The 20,238-nt window shown below is 44.5% G+C and overlaps 1 protein-coding gene and 2 long non-coding RNA genes across 3 annotated transcripts in view; all 3 read right to left on the bottom strand.

Annotated features, from left to right (window-relative positions):
- Nucleotides 1-10,582, bottom strand: part of LOC309528847 — a 117,742-nt gene extending 107,160 nt beyond the window's left edge. Inside the window, exon 1 of the long non-coding RNA XR_014217913.1 lies at nt 10,261-10,582. This is a non-coding gene — a long non-coding RNA (uncharacterized lncRNA). The remainder of the gene's footprint in view (nt 1-10,260) is intronic.
- LOC309528843 overlaps nt 1-20,238 on the bottom strand; it is a 352,285-nt gene that overhangs the window by 245,094 nt on the left and 86,953 nt on the right. The window lies entirely within an intron of this gene.
- SERTAD2 (SERTA domain containing 2) overlaps nt 1-20,238 on the bottom strand; it is a 133,169-nt gene that overhangs the window by 104,236 nt on the left and 8,695 nt on the right. The gene's annotated exons all lie outside the window — the stretch shown is intronic.

Here is a 20,238-nt window from a genome sequence, read left to right as displayed (position 1 = left end):
CGTCAAGGATTACACCCAAACTCTTAACGGAAGGCAATGGCACTAATTGGGCCCCCGCAAGAGAAGGGAGTTGGTCCCTCATCCCCATGCCATCCCGACCCAGCCATAGGACCTCTGTCTTCGGAGGATTTAGTTTCAATCGGCTCCCACGAAACCATCCAGCCACAGCTTCCAAGCATCTGGTCAGTGTATTCGGGGCCGAGTCGGTGTGGCCATCCATCAGCAGATAGAGCTGAGTGTCATCAGCATACTTTAAACAACTTTTTAGTTGTTGTTTTTTGTTGCAAAGAAAGGATCCCGGGTTATGTGTGTCAAAATCTGAGCAACCTGGCATATGCCGCAAGGCTGTTGTTTAAAATTCCTATACAGTTCCACCCCCAAACTGGGTCTGTAGCAGGAGGGGTCACTCAAATGGCAGGAGGTCCCAGGTTCAGTTCTCCTTTTGGGACTGGAGATCCTGCCCGAAATCTTGCGTACAGTGGTGCCCTGCAAGACGAATGCCTCGCAAGACGGAAAACCCGCTAGACGAAAGAGTTTTCCGTTTTGGAGGTGCTTCGCAAAACAAATCTTCTATGGGCTTGCTTCGCAAGACGAAAATGTCTTGCGAGTTCCTGCGGGTTTTTTTTTCCTCCCCCCCCCTTTTTCTAAGCTGCTAAGCCACATATCCGTTTATCCGCTAAGCCGATAAGCCGCTAAAAGCCGCTAAAAGCCGCTAAAAGCCGCTAATAGCGCTAATCCTCTAATCCGTCAATGGGCTTGCTTCGCAAGACGAAAAAACCGCTAGACGAAGAGAATCACAGAACGGATTCTTTTCGTCTTGCGAGGCACCACTGTATCTGCTTACAGTTAACATGGACCAGTGGTTCTCAAACTTTGCTCTCTTGGTCACACTTTAAGAATAAAAATTTCCTTGCCCACACCAAAAAATTTTGGTAAGGAATACACTGGGAAACAGGAACAACTCCCAGCAGTGCTTGATTTATAACACAGAACACAACTACTTTATAGTATGATCGTGGGACATCCAGAAGGTATCAAACAATGCAGCTGCATAAGAATATGAATCATTCCCAAAATAAAATTATAAATGAGCCTCTTGCAAATGTACCTTAAGTATGCATAACAAACTCAATGAGAGGTGTGAGCTTGCTTTTGCTGGATAATCTCATTTACAGTGGTACCTCGGGTTAAGAACTTAATTCATTCTGGAGGTCCGTTCTTAACCTGAAACTGTTCTTAACCTGAGGTACCATTTTAGCTAATGGGGCCTCCTGCTGCTGCTGCCGCCGCCGCACGATTTCTGTTCTCATTCTGAAGCAAAGTTCTTAACCTGAGGTACTATTTCTGGGTTAGCGGAGTCTGTAACCTGAAGCATATGTAACCTGAAGCATTTGTAACCCAAGGTACCACTGTATATTAGGTCTGATTTGAGGCAAATACGATCTCATCTCCTCATCAACACAAAGAAGCCTTTGTCTTTTCTGAGCTTTCATATTTTTCAGAGTTAAAAATCCCTGTTCACAAAAATATGTCCTGGAGAACTGAATAGGAGAATAGCCAATTCTATGGAGGAGAGGCATGGATACCATTTCCAGTATTATATACAAAAAGAGTTCAGTGGCACACTGTATTATTTTGATACTATATTATATTATACTATAGTACACTGCAATGTTTAAATGTTTCTTTGATTGCCCTTGAACCTTCCCACTGCACTTGCCACCCTCTCCTGCCGCATCAGTGTGGCGCACCCTTTGAGAAGCACTGATGCAAACAATGTGAAGCTACATGCAGTAACCGCCTGACTGGCAGTGAGGCCATGTTCCATGCCATAGAGAGGAATCGCAAGGTCTCTTCACATCAATGGAGCATGCTGGGCTGCAGTACACCTGCTGACCATCTGTCAACAGCTTCCTTAGTGCCATGTTGAATAAAGCATCTCCACCCTAATACAGCAGCCCAGGAGAAGCGGGGAGTGTGGGCAGCAATTCCTAGGGCTTCAAGAAGGAAGGATGTCTCTATCCTATGGGACCGCCTCTCCTGGTATGCCCCATGGAGGACCTTAAGGTCCATAAATAGCAACACCCTTGAGGTCCTGGGCCCTAAGGAAGTTAGATTAGCCTCAACCAGAGCCAGGGCCTTCTCAACACTGGCTCCGGCCTGGTGGAACGCTCTGCCTCATGAGACCAGGGCCCTGCAGGATCTGATTTCTTTCCGCAGGGCCTGTAAGACAGAGTTGTTCCGCCTGGCCTTTGGCTTGGAGTCAATTTGATTCCCTCCCCCTCTTTCTTTTTCCTTTCTCCTCCTGGTAAGAGGCTGCATCCTAATGTTTTAATGTTGTATTTTAATCTTTTCTAAATTGTATTTTAATCAACTTGTTTTTATTATTGGTTGTTAGCCGCCCTGAGCCCGATCTTGGCTGGGGTGGGTGGGGTATAAATTATTTATTTATTTATTTATTTATTATTATTATTATTATTATTATTATTATTATTATTATTATTATCATCCTTTCAGTTTCTGGATCTGAAGCAAAAATGCTTTTTCTTTCATTTAGTTTATTTATATATTTATTCACACATCCAGAAGTGTCCTGAAGCCATTTATAGTTAAGAAAATGTGAAGCAGGAAATGCACAAGATAGTCAATAAAACATAAGGTATCCAACAGAACAGCACAAAATAGAACTCATTTCAAGCAGTAAATGAATTATAGGGTAGTTGGGAATTCGGTATAACAAGTCAGAAACATGTAGCCTTTGGCTGATTGAACTATCTATGGCCTTTTAAATGTGTTGTGGAGGGCTTTTTCTTTTTGTTATTGCATTGTGTGTTTTGTGATTTTTTATGTTTTGATCTGCCCTGTGATCTTTGGATGAAGGGGTATATAAATTTAATAAGTAATCACAATTGCCATAGCCTTTGAAAAAATGCACCAGAACCCCTTCATCAACAAGCAGCGATGGTGTGAGCATCGTCCAAGTTGGCTATTCTACTCCCCCCCCCAAAAAAAAAACCCTGAGACTTAACATTCTGTGGCTACTGTTCAGTCCTTATTGAACTATTGGGCAGGACTGTCTGCCAAAATCATATATAGTCAAAACACATTGGGTGCAATGGTGGGTGGGATTGCCAAAGTCTTTTCCCCCCAGATGCCCGCTTCTTTTTATTTTTTAAAAAAATTGCCAAGTGCATAAAGCTGAATGTGCATAAGTTAAATGTGCACAAGTTGTGAGCTTACTGTACACACACTCTCTCTCGTTCCTGCCCCTAAAAAGAGAATGGGCTGCATACAGCAGTCATAGCACTCCTGGATTTCTCCAGTCAGGAAATATTAGCTGCTGGTTCTGCAAGCATATAAGCTGCAAGCCTGTTTTGGAAGATGTTCTTCCTGGCATAAGCCCCATTTGGCACAACCCCATTTATTTTCTTCAGAAAACTTATATATACTGCCTTGCACACGGGTACATTTCAACATAAAACCAAGTGCACTAAAATTGCATTTTAGGTAAAGGTAAAGGGACCCTTGATCATTAGGTCCAGTCGCAGACGACTCTGGGGTTGTGGCGCTCATCTTGCTTTACTGGCTGAAGGAGCCGGCGTACAGCTTCCGGGTCACGTGGCCAGCAGGACTAAGCCGCTTCTGGCGAACCAGAGCAGCGCACGGAAACACCATTTACCTTCCCACCGGAGCAGTACCTATTTATCTACTTGCACTTTGTGCTTTCGAACTGCTAGGTTGGCAGGAGGAGGGACCGAGCAACGGGAGCTCACCCCGTCGCAGGGATTCAAACCGCAGACCTTCTGATCAGCAAGCCTTAGGCTCTGTGGTTTAACCCACAGTGCTACCCGTGTTCCTAAAAAATTAAATTGCATTTTAAGATACATTAAAAACAAAAAGCAAACAGGGAATCACCGAGCAAAAAAAGAAATTAAAATCCAATAAGTGTCCAGGTGAACAAAAATGTGGGTGGGTAGGTAGAAATTGGGTGCGTCTTGCAGAGAATTCTCCCCCCCCTCCTTATCCTGAAATGCCCTCCTACCCATTTAATCCACTTGCATATTTTTTTCTTTTTTTAAAAAAGCCCAGTACTCCAGCTCTTAATACTAAGCTTTACAGACACAATGTCCCTTTCTTTAATGAAATTACCACTTATTTCAAAGCCACTATCTCCCATCTCCTCGTGGTGCCCCATGATAGCTCATCATTCACTGGACTTCACTTTTGTGATGAATGAGAACCAGCAACACATGCTTTCTAACAGCTCTATTTAAACGAGCTCCACAGTTGAAACAAATCATTCCAACAGCAGTTCTGAATTATGCATGGAACCATTCAGAAGCTAAAGGCAGAATATTCTTCAACGTTCACAGGGTTTAAGATCTTCAGACAGAAATTACTCAAGGTGATGTAAGCTCTCATTATTGCCAAGTCAAAGTTCTACCAAGGCATGGTGCTTGTGTGTTCTGCAAGAAATGTTAAGAACTATAGATGGCTAGGGATCACTGAAACACTCAAATCTTTGTGGTGGGGTACAGTGCTCAGAGATCATTGCTATTTCTTAACTTTTCATAAGCAGCACATACGGGGGGGACACAAATGAAGTTCTGTTTGTCTTCAATACCTCGTGTTGCGTTAGGTTCATGTTGTGTCTTTTCAGCCTGCGAACACAGCAAACCTGGAAGTGTATACTTCTGGGTTTCGCCGCGCGTGCATGCGCAGAAGCATTCTGCGGCGTTCAGTGCACTTCACACATGCGCAGAAGTGCTCTATCACGCTGTGCGCATGGGCAGAAGCAGCACTCTAGTTACAGACTTGTTGGGGTGCAAACGGCACCCCGGAATGGATCAAGTCCGTAACTAGAGGTACCACTGTACTGGTCCACACTTCACCTGCTCCTGAACCCAAACTCCATTTTCTCTCTCTCTCTCTCTCTCTCTCTTTTGCACAGAGCCTGTAGTTTCATTATACATTGCTGCCCCGCAAGACGAATGCCTCGCAAGACGGAAAACTCGCTAGACGAAAGAGTTTTCCGTTTTGGAGGTGCTTCGCAAAACGAATTTCCTATGGGCTTGCTTTGCAAGACGACAATGTCTTGCGAGTTCCTGCTGGTTTTTTCCCTCCCCCCCTTTTTCTAAGCCGCTAAGGCGCTTATCAGCTGATCCGATCAGCAGATAAGCCGCTAAAAGCCGCTAATAGCGCTAATCCGCTAATCCATCAATGGGCTTGCTTTGCAAGACGAAAAAACCGCTAGACGAAGAGAATCACAGAACGGATTCTTTTCGTCTTGCGAGGCACCACTGTAAATCTTTTACAACAGGATTGATTCCCTAGAATGCATTTCAGGATCTACTGTCTGTCACTCCTAGCTTGGTGGTTTTCCAAATTTTTGCCTTGAAGTGCACTTGATTTTTACACCGATTCAGAACCCACCCACCCATTACAAAAATGCTGCACACTGCAGGGGGGGGGGGAAACACAGGTGTGTGGGAACACAGGAGACCCACGACTAGCCAGCTGATTTAATGACCTGGCAGCACGATGGGAAGAAGAAAGATGATCTCAACAAGGGGTGTAGCTGGGACTGGGACACACTGGGGCAAGATGGGGATGGGGAAGGAGAGGTTGGTTTAGGAAGTATGGGATGATGGAGGATGACGAGGGGATGGGGGTCAGTGCACAGGAACCAGAGCAGCAGGACCCACCCCCAGAGCCAGAGGGGCCTCTGTCTCCATGAACACAGTTGGCTCTGAGGAAGGGAGCAGTGGGAGGTACACTCTAGGAGACTGAGGCAGGCAAGGGCCAACAAGCTAGCTCACTAACTTGCCAGATGGGGCTTGCTAATTCTGGGAGGAGGTATGTAATTCTTCAGCTGGAGTACCACCACAGGTGCTACTGAGGAGGCCCACAGGTTAGAGCAGCCTTTCTCAACCTGTGGGTCCCCAGATGTTGTTGAACTACAACTCCCATCACCCCTAGTTAGGAAGGCCAGAGCTCAGGGATGATGGGAGTTGTAGTCCAACAACATCTGGGGACCCACAGGTTGAGAACTGCTGGGTTAGAGGCTTGCAGTTCTAAAATAAGAGCTTCTCTCAAGGTTGCCTCCTCTGGAAGAAATCACAACTGGCAGAGGTCCTAGTGCAGACAGAAAGAATGGGAGAAGCCGTTTTCCTCCCTGCAGAAGACAAAGCAGTAGATGGGTCCCTATCCCCAGGAGCAAGAAAGTACACAGGGGGCAAAATAGAGACCAGAGGGATAGGGAGGGTGAGGAAGAGGCTCAGACTCCCCACTCTGCAAGTAAACAAGTTCCACCAGCCAACAAAATCACACAGGATTAACCCTCCTCACTCTAAGTGGACAAACACTGTGTTAATGGACAGAAAGCCAAATGCACTGGAATAAAACAAGCCCAGATTCAGTGTTTTTCCCCCTAGAAACCAGGGGCTGTATTTAATCTTGAGTGTAAAATTGCACTTGTATTTCACAGGCAAGATATTTGCTGGAGTAGAAGCATTCAGAAAGTGCAAAGAGAAGCCTCTCTCGATGGCCAGGATCCAGCTTGCTTGTTCAAAGCTCCAGCATATGATGGGAGGCCCAGAGGGGTGGAAATAGACAGCAGACACAGCGCAGCCAAGGATGTGAATATTCCGATATTACAAAAATAAGTCTTAACATTTTTTATTTGCTGGCAGCTTTATAATCCAGCCTTTCCTCTCTCAGACACTCAAAGCAGATAACAACACAGAAGGTGAAAATGCAAAGCGTGGGGAAGGGACAGTGTGTGAATATTGTGCAAAGCTCTTGATTTGCATACACACACAAAAATTATAATAGGAAATAATTTTAAGTATTAATAGAAAAAATGTGAAAATAACAAACATTACAGAACAATGTTTTTACAAAACATGAGCACTGACAGGGTCAAGCAGAGTTGTTGGCTCATTTGACAATGAGCAGACCTATAGGAAGGGATGCGGGTGGCGCTGTGGGTAAAACCTCAGCGCCTAGACTTGCCGATCACATGGTCGGCGGTTCGAATCCCCGTGGCGGGGTGTGCTCCCATTGTTCAGTCCCAGCGCCTGCCAACCTAGCAGTTTGAAAGCACCCCCGGGTGCAAGTAGATAAATAGGGACCGCTTACCAGCGGGAAGGTAAATGGCGTTCCGTGTGCTGCGCTGGCTCGCCAGATGTAGCTTGTCACGCTGGGCACGTGACCCGGAAATGTCTGCGGACAGCGCTGGCTCTCGGCCTCTAGAGTGAGATGAGCGCATAACCCCAGAGTCTGTCAAGACTGGCCCGTACGGGCAGGGGTACCTTTACCTTTTTAGACCTATAGGAGTAATTTAGATGTTAGTATTATTTGGTTTTGTACATTACCATTACATTTCACATAACTTCAGAGGGGTACCCTGCGGTAGTTGTGTGGTGAAAAGTAACTTACTTAAATGTTATCCAGCAACAGCCATTCCATCAGGCTGGCGCAGAAGGCATAAAGGGAAGCAGGCCCAGGAGATCAGCAATGATCGGCTCCTCCTCTCCTTGAGCAGTTTCCATTCCAGCTGGTCGTTTCAAGAACCCTGTTACAAAGCTCTAGTGCCCAAATTTGCTTTTCGCCTTCTCCTGCCCCAATCCCTTTTTCCTGTTTTGTTGAGCAGCACCAAGAATATCTTTCTGTTTCTCCAGTCTTTACTAGCTCCAGTCTATTTACTCACTTATTTACCGTATTTTTCGCTCTATAAGACACACCAGACCACAAGACGCACCTAGTTTTTAGAGGAGGAAAACAAGAAAAAAAATAATTCTGAATCTCAGAAGCCAGAACAGCAAGAGGGATCGCTGCGCAGTGAAAGCAGCAATCCCTCTTGCTGTTCTGGCTTCTGGGATAGCTGCGCAGCCTGAATTCGCTCCATAAGACGCACACACATTTCCCCTTACTTTTTAGGAGGGAAAAAGTGAGTCTTATAGAGCAAAAAATACGATATATTTTTATATACACATTTCTGTGTCACCCTTCTAGTGCCTATGCAGTACACAGAGTGGCTTGCAACTATTTAAAATCACAATTGCATTAAAAAAAATGCAGTAATAAAATACCATGCTGAAGTATTGTATGTGTCACCCTCCAGCATGCTATGTCTTTGTTAATTTTGTTATGCATATCCTATTCAAATTCAGGCCTTGCACTTCTGCAATTAAGGATAGAATACATTTTCTGCATGTCTTCATTTACTGACTGGATTGCTTTAGTGTTCTGGGCTAGTAGACACAAGAGTGCATTTTAACCATTCCCTTGGTGTATGAGGGGACAGTACTGTAATCCCTTCCCAAAAAGTGTTATTTATTGTACTCATAAGCAGCAAGAGAAAAAGTTGTGGAAAGGACTGTTTCCCTTCCTAGCTTTCCAAGCTGGTTCTTCCCCGTTCACACTGCTGGAAGCAGATACCCAACACCAAGCATGTGGTTAGTCCCCACATGTCATTGTAGATTTGGCGTATACTGTAGTCTGACAAAAACAATTACCGTATTTTTCGCTCCATAGGACGCACATTTTCCCCCTTAAAAACTAAGCAGATGTCATAAGGAAGAAGAAAAGTAGATAAGTAGATCTAGCCATTTTTCTCTTCATAGCTATCCTTAGATTCCACTATTGCCTCCATTTGCAAATCATCATCATCTCAACAGCTGTGTTAACACATAATGCTAAGCTAGATCACAGCTTTGTGCAAGCTACCAAGGAGGTGAAGGGGCTTTCTCCTTCTTAACCATGATCTGCAGCCAAAGGCTACAAATCATGGTTTAGTAGGAGAGACCATAACCACAATCCCTGGTTGGCTAAGCCAGACTTTGGTTCAGCTACCATGCCACGCTGAGCTAACAGGATCAGGGGGGAGCAAAGTGGGTGTGAGCTGCTCTCCGGGAGCCAACACATTTCACGAACCTGTTAAGCCAGCGTTTCTCAAACTTGGTCCCCAGCTGTTGTTGGACTACAACTTCCATCATCCCTGACCCCTGGGATGTTTGAGAAACACTGCGTTAAGCCATAGTTTGGCTTATTGAGTCATGTCAGCCAGGCAACAATCATGAAAGACATATGAGTTGTCCCTTTGCAGACTTCATTTAACAGATCTTCATTTTTCAAGAGGCAGCTGCTAGAATATAAAATTACTACAGAAACTACGAAGTTAGTGGGGGTGAGGGGAATCAAATATGTGTTCCTCTCACCTCTTTTCATACATAAGTTTGTGTGCTATGGTGCTTCTAATTCACAAAAAGAAAAGGAGCGTGGAAGGGAAGTGTGCGGAAGGGGGGGCAGGAATGCCAAAAGATCCATTAAGCCACAATAAAAGGTGTGATTGTGCATGCATGCCCCTAGACAGAGTACAGAGCTTCATATTCCCAAATAAAAGTCAGGATAATAAATATCCACCATCCCACAGAGTATGCACATGTGTGTAGTAACAGAAGCATTATGGATGAATTAGGCTTATGATTTTCAATTACGTATAGTAGCAACATCCAGACACCCTAGAGGACTGTGAAAACGTAAAATGAAGCAAATACTTGCCTCCAAGGACCACAACGTCCGCTTTTTGGAGACTGGAAATTCCTGAAACAGCTACTGTTTCATCTGGCATATACTAGTTACCAGCTAAAAAGGCCATTTTTTCAAATATAGCACATAAGCAAAATTCTGCTTCCAGACTCTGTGGGACGCAAAGGAGAGCATAACAGCAGCAGGAAAGTCTTGCTCATTCTTCTTTATTCCTTGCAAAAAATATTCAAAGCAGCAGAAACTGTTTATTAAGAAATGCCACAAAAGGATTGATTAAAAGTAAGGAATAAGAACCTAGAGAAGAGCACATATGGCTTCTTTGCAATATGGATCCCCTTCATAGAGATCCACTTATAAAGTCCTACCCTATTAAGCCACCAAGACATACACAAAATCAAAGGGGAGCTTTTGCAAGACACCTCAGGCGATGTTCAAGAATGCTAAAGAGAACACTTGCAAGTCTCCCCCACATGTACTCAAAACATCTGAACTGCACTTCTGGCTTTCATCATCGCTTCAAGAAGCACTGCGTGAAAATCTCCAATCACAGCAGAGAAATTGTGTATTAAAAAATAGGCCTGTAATTCACAGGTCAGCTGAAGAACAATATAGCCACACAGCCAAGGATTGTACGATATACAGTGGTACCTCGGGTTAAGTACTTAATTCGTTCCGGAGGTCTGTACTTAACCTGAAACTGTTCTTAACCTGAAGCACCACTTTAGCTAATGGGGCCTCCTGCTGCCGCCGCGCCGCCAGAGCCCAATTTCTGTTCTTATCCTGAAGCAAAGTTCTTAACCTGAAGCACTATTTCTGGGTTAGCGGAGTCTGTAACCTGAAGCGTATGTAACCTGAAGCGTATGTAACCTGAGGTACCACTGTATTCAATATTGCACTAAGCTGTTTTAGTGAAGGCTACAATTTCCACATCAATTTGTCTACCCCAACCCCAAGTATCAGCCACAAACCCTCCGTGAAGAGTATTAGGGGGCATGTTCTAGGATGTGCTTTTATGAAGGGAAGGCGTGACTGTGAGCAGAGCCATGCAGATCAGCGCCCCCCCCCCCCACGGCACCCACATTTACAGCACAAAAGTCTGTGTGGAAGTCTACACAGATGTACATATAAATGCTTCCACGGGAATTCCAGCAACCCCCTCTCACATTGTCTACCATGCTCCATGCTCCAATCTCCTTCTTCCTCCTGCACTAAGCAGTTTACAGCCAGCGAGTTTTCCTTACACCGTAAGGTTTGAATCCTGTTTCTACTTGCAGGATGGTTTGTGGGCTTAGGTTAGCATAGAGGAAGAGATCAGCCTTGACAGTTCCTTGCAGCTCCTTACAGGGAGCTTTCCCCTGGGGCTAAGAGCAGGGCAGCAGGACCAATTCTTGCCAGGACCGCGGCAGAAGTGCAAAACCTCTCTCTCCCATTCACACACCTATCATTAATCAAGGGGTGTGTGGAACTTAATATGGTTCCTAAATGTCGCCTTTAGCTTCATGTATAGTTTGGCTCGCAGGAGATTGTAAAGACTTGCATATATTGTTTTGCCTCAAAAGATTTACATGCAAAGTGCACATTGAATCTGTTTATTTCCAATGTACTGAACACATGCGTTTTAAATACCCTCATTGAGAGCACATGCCAGTGTTGCAAGTGTGGAATGTCCTCAAACTCTGATTTTATGCAATGTCTCGATGGTTGGGTCTGCCAGCTTCCTTCAGTATGCTAGCAAATTGAAGTTGCTTTCAACAGCTCTAGCTCTTGTGTATAAGAACCAAAATGCACAATTGCAGCCCCCCCCCCCTTTGGGTCATATACCGTATTTTTCACCCCATAGGACGCACTTTTTCCCCTCCAAAATAGAAAGGGGAAATGTGCCTGCGTCCTATGGGGCGAATGCAGGCTTTCGCTGAAGCCTGGAGAGCGAGAGGGGTCAGTGTGCACCGACCCCTCTGGCCCTCCAGGCTTCAGGAAGCTCTGCGCAACCCTCGGGAGACCGGCTCCGGATGGTGGCGCAGAGCTGCCTGCAGTCCTGGGACCAGCGCAGCTCTGCGCGGCCACCGGGAGCCGGGGGCGAAGCTCCGCCTGCTCCCGGTGCCCGTGCAGAGCTGCCTGCAGTCCTGGGACCAGCGCAGCTCTGTGCCGCCATCCGGAGCGGGGCGCTAAGTCCCGCCCCACTCCGGATGGCGGCGCAGAGCTGCCTGCCATCCCGGGATCAGCGCAGCTCTGCGTGGCCACCAGGAGCCGGGGGCGAAGCTCCGCCCCACTCCCGGTGGCCGTGCAGAGCTGCCTACAGTCCCGGGATCAGCGCACTTCTCCCCATCGCCAGCCCCACAAGCTCGGGGGACAGCAGGGAGGCAGAGCGTGCCTTCCCACTGTTCCCCGACCTGGTTCTTCCAGCCCCGCACCTGGGGGGGGGGGGAATAAATTTTTTTTCTTTATTTCCCCCCAAAAAAACTAGGTGCGTCCTATGGGCCGGAGCGTCCTATGGGGCGCAAAATACGGTAGTTTGGCCTCACTATATATTGGTCATCACCCTGAATGATAAAATAAAGCCTTTCAAAAAGTTGATTCTACATGAAACCAGCAAGTCAATGTGTAACCCCCAAAATCAGCAAAGCAGTTCAGAAAACCTGTATGAATGAAGTCTGAGATTCAGACGCAAGGTTGCTTAACCAAGTCGTTCCCAAACTGTGCATCTTTTAAACACAAAGTATTTATGCAATATTTCTATTGATAGGTGGCAGCCATTTTTAAAATGAACAAAAAACAAGAAGGGCTACTCCCTTAAAAGGAGGCTGAGAACTGCAACTTTACACGATTTATTGTTGAGGCCTTGACTCCTTCAACACAGCCGTTTTCAGAGTTTAGTAAAATCTGCTGCATCAGTACAATCAAGTACAATTGGATCATTATTTCTCAGAACGGCAGAACCATCTGCCCTCAAGAGCAGGTTGGCCTGTTGTGCCGCTTTGTGGACCAGTGTTGTGATCTTGTCTCCTTCCAGTGAAGAGGCAGGCCCAGCTCAGCCAACTAAGGGTGTAGAACTAAGGGTGGGGTAGACATGCTTTTCCAAGAGTGTGCCTCAGCTATCATAAGTTTTGAACTGCTGGCTCAACTGGGCAAAAAACACCACATACGCCAGCTTCCACATTTGGCTTGTATTCAGCACAGTGCTAAGCCTCCCATCCGCACAAAGATTTATTGGGCAATATCCAACTCCCTCATCTTGCCAACACAAGATTTACACTCCTCCTTCTGTCTTCTCCCCTTAAATTTGATCTGGGGTTTTCCCCAAGACTCTGGATAATTTTGGGAGAGGGACCAGGGCATATCTGGTTGGGGAGAGGAGGGGCTATGTGTTAGACAAACCAGCCATGTTTGTTTGGTCACAATGTCTGCCCCAGTCACATATTCTTCTACTACTACTTCTTTGGCGATCACTTGTAGCCGAGTAAGATTGTCTTCCATAAACACGGTTTTAACAATGAGTCCATAAGTGACTGTGGAGGCCAGTTGTGGACCCACACGTCCTTCCACAGTGGGGACATTGGTTCCCAGGCAGGAATTGATCACGGTGTGGATTTGCCAAGAGTGCCTTCCTCTTAGCACGTTTCTCCATTGTGTTCTGAGTTCGAGTCTCTTCAAAGTCCATGACACCTTTGGTAAAGGCTGTTCTCCAAATGGAGGGCTCGCAGGCCAGTGTATCCCAGTCGTTGGTGTTCATACTACATTTTTTAAGATTTGCCTTGAGACAGTCTTTAAACCTTTTTTGTTGACCACCAGCATTACGCTTTCCATTTTCAAGTTCGGAATAGAGTAGTTGCTTTGGAAGATGATCAACAGGCATCTGCACAACATGACCAGTCCAACGAAGTTGATGTTGAAGAATCATTGCTTCAACACTGATGATCTTTGCTTCATCCAGTACACTGATATTAGTTCGCCTGTCTTCCCAAGTGATGTGTAAGATTTTTTGGAGTCACATATAAAGCATGCAGGAAGAAGGGTGGTATTATTTTTTACCATAAAAGGTGTGCGTCGCTGAGGGAGAACTGAACCCTCCCCACAACCAAGCCAGCTCCAATGCTGCAGCCATTTTCCTCCCAACCTGGATGCAATACTAGCAGTGTGCTGAGCATTGACATCTCAGTCAGCAGCCACTGACTGGCCAAAGGTCAGGTGAGCAGTGCAACCCCACCATGCTGTCTGCACGTGCCCCCATCCAATACACAAGCCGAGGCAAGGCTGCTGGCTGGCAGAAGAGTTGAACCACCTCAACAAAACAACAGTTCAACATTTTGACATCCCCATTGCCTAAAGTTAAGTTGCCTTCCTTGAAGAATGTGCCTATCCTGCAACTGGCTGGACCTGGTAGCCTGCTATCACTCAGAGCTACCTGGGCACAGAAGACCAAAAATAATGGCATGACCCCCGTATCCCTTTATCCCTCAACCAACTCCAGAGGTGCCATTCAACTACGTTTTACACAGATCACGCCCACTGAAAGTGACAATGACTAAGCTAGGTCCATTAACTTCAACAGGTCTACTTTGAGTAAAACTTTGTTGAATACCACACCAGAAGAATAAGTTTTGCCATGCTGATTTGCACAGTATAGGATTAGACAGAAAAATCTTCTGGTTTAGGGTTTTATTTTCTTTTTGACCTCACATACTCACTGCTTCTCCCCCTCCCTTGTTTATACTCCTTTTAAATTAGCCTAGGCTGCAGTCATGAAATTAAAAGACGCCTGCTTCTTAGGAGAAAAGCAATGACAAACTTAGACAGCATCTTAAAAAGCAGAGACATCACCTTGCCGACAAAGGCCCATATAGTTAAATCTATGGTTTTCCCAGTAGTCATGCATGGAAGTGAGAGCTGGACCATAAAGAAGGCTGATTGCCGAAGAATTGATGTTTTTGAATTATGGTGCTGGAGGAGACTCTTGAGAGTCCCATGGACTGCAAGAAGATCAAACCTATCCATTCTTAAGGAAATCAGCCCTGAGTGCTCACTGGAACAGATCACTGGACAGATCCTGAAGCTGAGGCTCCAATATTTTGGCCACCTCATGAGAAGAGAAGAGAAGACTCCCTGGAAAAGACCCTGATGTTGGGAAAGATTGAGGGCACAAGGAGAAGGGGACGGCAGAGGATGAGATGGTTGGACAGTGTCCTCGAAGTTAACATGAGTTCGACCAAACTGCGGGAGGCAGTGGAAGACAGGAGGGCCTGGCGTGCTCTGGTCCAGGGGGTCACGAAGAGTCGGACACGACTAAACGACTAAACGACAACAAAAGGCTGCATTGATTTCTGAAGACATTCATGGGCCATTTGCTTCCCCTTCCCCAGTGCTGCTTAGACCATTTGGGCTACGGTTCTGTTTCAGAGTGTCTGGGAGATTAGCAGGGGTGATGCTAAGCAACAGACTTTGAATCCAGCAGGTAGTCCCTCTACATTAAAGTAGACCACTGAATCCTTCTCATCTTGCCCTTTATGACAAATAAACTGGTGATGGCAAGAGGAAGAGAAATTGGATGGCTGTCTTACCTTACTGGGTTTACACTGTCCTTCATAGTCAGTGGATCTAAAAGAAGAGTGGCCAGATACCTCAGAAACATACTGATGGTGACCAAACAACACCCCTCTTTTTATCTACAGCATAAGAAACCAAATCAGACTTGCCTTCCTGCAGGCCATTAACCGAGTCTATAAAATAGCCCCCACTGCCCCTGTTTCATTATCATTATTCTAATCATGCTTGTGGTGTGGCACAAATCCAGCAAAACCATTAGAAAAGCCAACCAGACAAGCAGCAGTGAGTGTGGATACATGTGTGTGTGCGTACAGGCACACATATACCACATCACACAAGGAGCTAGCTTTCTTCTAAGAAAATGTCTTCCAATATTATTATTATTATTATTATTATTATTATTATTATGCTAAAACACTTCTTCTAATTATCCAGTGCAGTACAGTAGTCTTAATAGTTTTCAGGGCACTTTACGAAAGGACAAATGCAGCAACATTATAAAGGCACAGTGATTTTCCTAGACCAGCTACTACCAGATCCATTGCAAAGGCAGGGAACATCATCCAGATCTCCAGAGTCATAGAAAACCGATTCCCACAAACGTTTTTGAGTACTGGTATCAGAGCAAGTAGACTTTTTGGATATGGAGAGCCATTTTATTGTGAACACCACCAGATCGGTCTTGTTTTCAGAGAGGTCTCCACAGCCCCCTTACCTCCCCGTCTTTGCAGACTTCACATGGCATCAAACACACTCCGAGTCTGATTGGAAATAGGTAGAAATGCCCTTAAAAAGGAAAGAACTTTTTGACAGCTCTAGCCTAAGGCAATTAAAGGAGGTTCCATTGAAAGGAGAATGCCATGCTATTTAATAAATTATGCTCACTCTTGTCAACACACACACACACACAAGCTTTTCTCATCACAACCTGAACAGCAACATGCACTCCTTGTCCACAGCAGGTACTACAGTAATCAGTTTGGCATCCAAAGAGGAACCCTTAAAGGAAGCAACAACAGAGGCCAACAGAAGCAAACAAGCAATCCACGAGGAATGACTGGCTAAACTAGAAATGTGAGGATTCCAGCACACATGTGCAAGTGATTCATCATTTGAGATGGGAGTAAGTACAACTTTGGTGCCCGTATAAAATTTACAATATGTAATTCTAACTAGCAGGTATAACCCACCACACACAACACAATTACTATGGCAACCAGAACTTTTTGTGCTCCTGTGCCACAACCACAATGCATTGCCTGAAGTCCTTACAGCAACCTAATTTTGAATTGCAGTTAGTCATATTTTGACAGCGCTGCTCTTCCTGCAAATACGATTCCTTGCCTACTGTCAGCACATATTTTTGCAGATGTTCAGGGAATAGAAAAAGGCAAGAAGCTCTGAAGAGGGGCTTAGCTTCCCAATCCCAACCGCTTCCAAAAGCAAAAGTTTGGGATTTCCTTGATTACAAAGAGAAGCCCTGGCAATCTGGCTTTTACTCTACTTAAGAGTTATGTGCTGCTGGAGATATATAGAGGGATTTGGGCAGTGCTAGGGAGAAGTGCCAGGCAATATTGCGGATAATGTGGAATTTATTTGTTTACCTCTAAAAACCCTATCTGCCTTTCAGGGATTGTTTCTAAAGAGCACTCAAGCCTTTCTTAGCGTTATGCTGGAGCCGCAAACATGATAGCAAACGTTTGCTCTAATTCAAATCAGTCTCACTTAATAAGTAGGAAAACCACAACTTTTTGATTTTTTAAAAAATCCTTTTCTTAGCATGGTAAACAAAGAATGGTTAAGTTGGGGAGGAGAAACTGGCAACTCTTCCTCATCCTGAACTGAAAGCATGAAATAAAAGAGTACACATCCACTACAAAACGTACACACTGGACTGGGCCACACCCCAGCCAGCGCTCCCTCTGAAATGTCAACAGGGACGATACTATTAATTTTCCAACTTTGTGACCTTTACTTTTGCATGCATCACCAATCCAGTAATATGAAAAGTTTCTCTTTTCTGCAAGTTTTCTAGGCCCCATCCAGAGCCAGAGCTCACTTTAAACAAGCACCATGAGCCTCCACAGCAAACCTCTTTGTGAACCCGGCCTGATCCGGACCACAAACCCCAGCCCATCTCCTCCCTTCCCCTCTGCACCCACCTTCGCAGCACTGCCCCCCCCCGCCAAGTCCTCTTCACCAGCACTGCCCACCAACGAGGTGGATTTAAATCAAATCGATTTAAATCACGATTTAAATCACTAGTCAGTAAGACTTGATTTAAATCTTTCTTTCTTTCTTTTTTACAGAAAGGCATTCCTGCTGGTATAATCTTAATATTTACAACCAGACGAAGGTTCCGTTTTTGGAATAATAAATTTTCAGAGTAGTTTTTACAGTTGTAACAAAAATTTCTGATTTGGTTAGACAGTGGTACCTCGGGTTAAGTACTTAATTCGTTCCGGAGGTCCGTTCTTAACCTGAAACTGTGCTTAACCTGAAGCACCACTTTAGCTAATGGGGCCTCCTGCTGCCGCCGCGCCGCCGGAGCATGATTTCTGTTCTCATCCTGAAGCAAAGTTCTTAACCTGAAGCACTATTTCTGAGTTAGCGGAGTATGTAACCTGAAGCGTATGTAACCTGAAGTGTATGTAACCTGAGGTACCACTGTACTATTAGAAATACATAGACAGATAATAATGAAATTATTGTGAGGTTTAATAAGTTAACTGTTTACATTTGGACAACTTTTCTGCTGCACTTTATTGGAAGGAGAAAAATAATCATTTCCTTAATAACAATTTAAACAATTTATTTAACTAAAACAATAACATTATAGCATATGTATCCATGTTTGTTAACAGATGTGGTTAATTATTTTTTTTAAAATTGATTTTCAGCACACATGGAAAACTTAAAACAAATCCTTATTTCCTGATGGTCTTTGGACTATAATGTAACTTAAGTAGAAAACTATCTTTAGAAATTTATTTTCCTCCAAAACATTTTATTTTAGAAATCCAATTTAAATTTTTAAAAATTGATTTAAATTTTTAAAAATTGATTTAAATAAAAAAAATTCGATTTTTTTCAAATTTATTTTAAAAAAATAATTGATTTTTATCCACCCTGCCACCGGCTCACTCCTTCCCCTTTTGCAGCTGCCAAAGATCTCTCAGTTCCAGTTCCGAATCCCTTGCTTGAACCGCTTGCCCCCCTCCAACTATCTCAGCCCTCTGAGCTGCTCTTAGCAATGGAAGTCCTAATATCTGCGGCGCCCCAAGGCACACCCATGTCCTCAGGCCTCTTCCCAAGCCTTGGTTATCGTGGAGGCTCCTCTGCCTCCTTTTCACTTGGTTGAGGGGAAGGAAACACAGAAGGCAACAGATTCTCCTTCCTCGCATTCAAGATGTTTGAGAAACAAGTTCCGACAAAAAAAGCAGTACCACAGTGAGGTAAATCTAGCTGGATCCTAGACAAAATTTCCCAACTATGACAACAAGTAATCTAGGAAGGTTCTGGAATGTTTTTTCCCTGACCACTAGACACAATTTGTCGGGATGCTTTAGCTACCCTTACTGGTAGACATCACACCTAATCTTCCCATTTTGAGTCTTCACAAAACACTTCTGCCCTCCATATAACAAAAGAGACTAAAACCCATTTTCTTAGCTTTTGAATTTTAAAGGTAATAGCCTTTCCATGTAAACACATGTCATTAAAAAAAAAGTGAATCCACATTTAAATGACAAAATTATCTAGGTTGAAAGGCTGTCAGTTTTAAAACTACTTTAATTCAAGTCGGGTAAATAGATTTTAACTCTTTATAGAGAAGGAACATATTTTGATACTCCTATTAAAAATCCACTATTTGTCATAAATTTACTAGGGATGGGGGAAGACTCTGTGATCTATTCACACGTTTTCATCTAACTATTTCAAAATCTGTTCCTTCTCATACCATGCTGAACACTTTTTTAAAGTTAAGTGTTTTTAAAGGCTGCATTTTGCTAAAGCTTGAATTCTACTTTGGTCACCTCACCTGTGCTGAAACTAGTTTCTCACTAACCAAGTCAAGCTTCCCTAGAATCCTAAAACATAAGATTTTTGTTTACTGCATAAACTATTTGGCAGTATCATGAGCCAGAGAGCCCCTAAAGGCAACTAAGTCTGTTTAATTAATGTTAATTACTAAAACATCCCCATCAGTGACACAAAGCATAGCTATGAACACTCAGTCACACAAGCCGGCGGAAACATGATGAAACAAACAGAACAATGGCTCGTCATTCCAAAAGCTTCAGATATGAGTTTCAGGAGATTTCATTTAAAAGATGCAAATACACGGTAAAGGTAAAGACTCTGGGGTTTGTGCGCCCATCTCACATCTATTGGCCGGGGGCCAGCGCTGTCCGGGGACACTTCCGGGTCACGTGGCCAGCGTGACAACGCTGCTCTGGCGAGCCAGAGCCGCACACGGAACGCCGTTTACCTTCCCGCTGGTAAGCGGTACCTATTTATCTACTTGCCCCCGGGGGTGCTTTCGAACTGCTAGGTGGGCAGGCGCTGGGACCGAGCAGCGGGAGCGCACCCCGCCGCGGGGATTCGAACCGCCGACCTTTCGATCGGCAAGCCCTAGGCGTTGAGGCTTTAGCCCACAGCGCCACCCGCGTCCCATACACGGCAAATACACGGTAGAAGAGCTCAAACCCACTTAGCAAGACAGGTTGCCTTCTTGATAATCTGTTAGAGGCACAGCTTTCTGCCAAGACAAGAAGCAACTCAGTAGTGTGAACATTTTGGATAATACTATCTTCTAACAACATCAGACCAAAGTTTGATCTATCACCCTTGCTTAGATGTTTGATTCAATCCACACAAAAATCAGCGATAAAAATCTGTGCTTTAAATAACAGGCTTACAGGAATATAATTAATCAAAATTCCTTCAAGCTAATTCCAATGTGATATATATATATATATATATATATATGCATGCGCAAGAAAGACAGAATGATACACAATTAACATTCCTAGGAAGGGAAACAAAAATTATTGCATCACCACACAAATATCTTCCAGCACTATTGTGCTGAGTCATACCATTGGTTCATCTACCTTAGTTACAGATGAATGAAAAACCAAG

This window comes from Podarcis vaucheri (assembly GCF_965113315.1).
Source record: "Podarcis vaucheri genome assembly, chromosome: 3".
Lineage (NCBI taxonomy): Eukaryota > Metazoa > Chordata > Lepidosauria > Squamata > Lacertidae > Podarcis > Podarcis vaucheri.
Note: the sequence above shows the minus strand (reverse complement) of the source record. Positions and strands in the feature narration are given on the sequence as shown.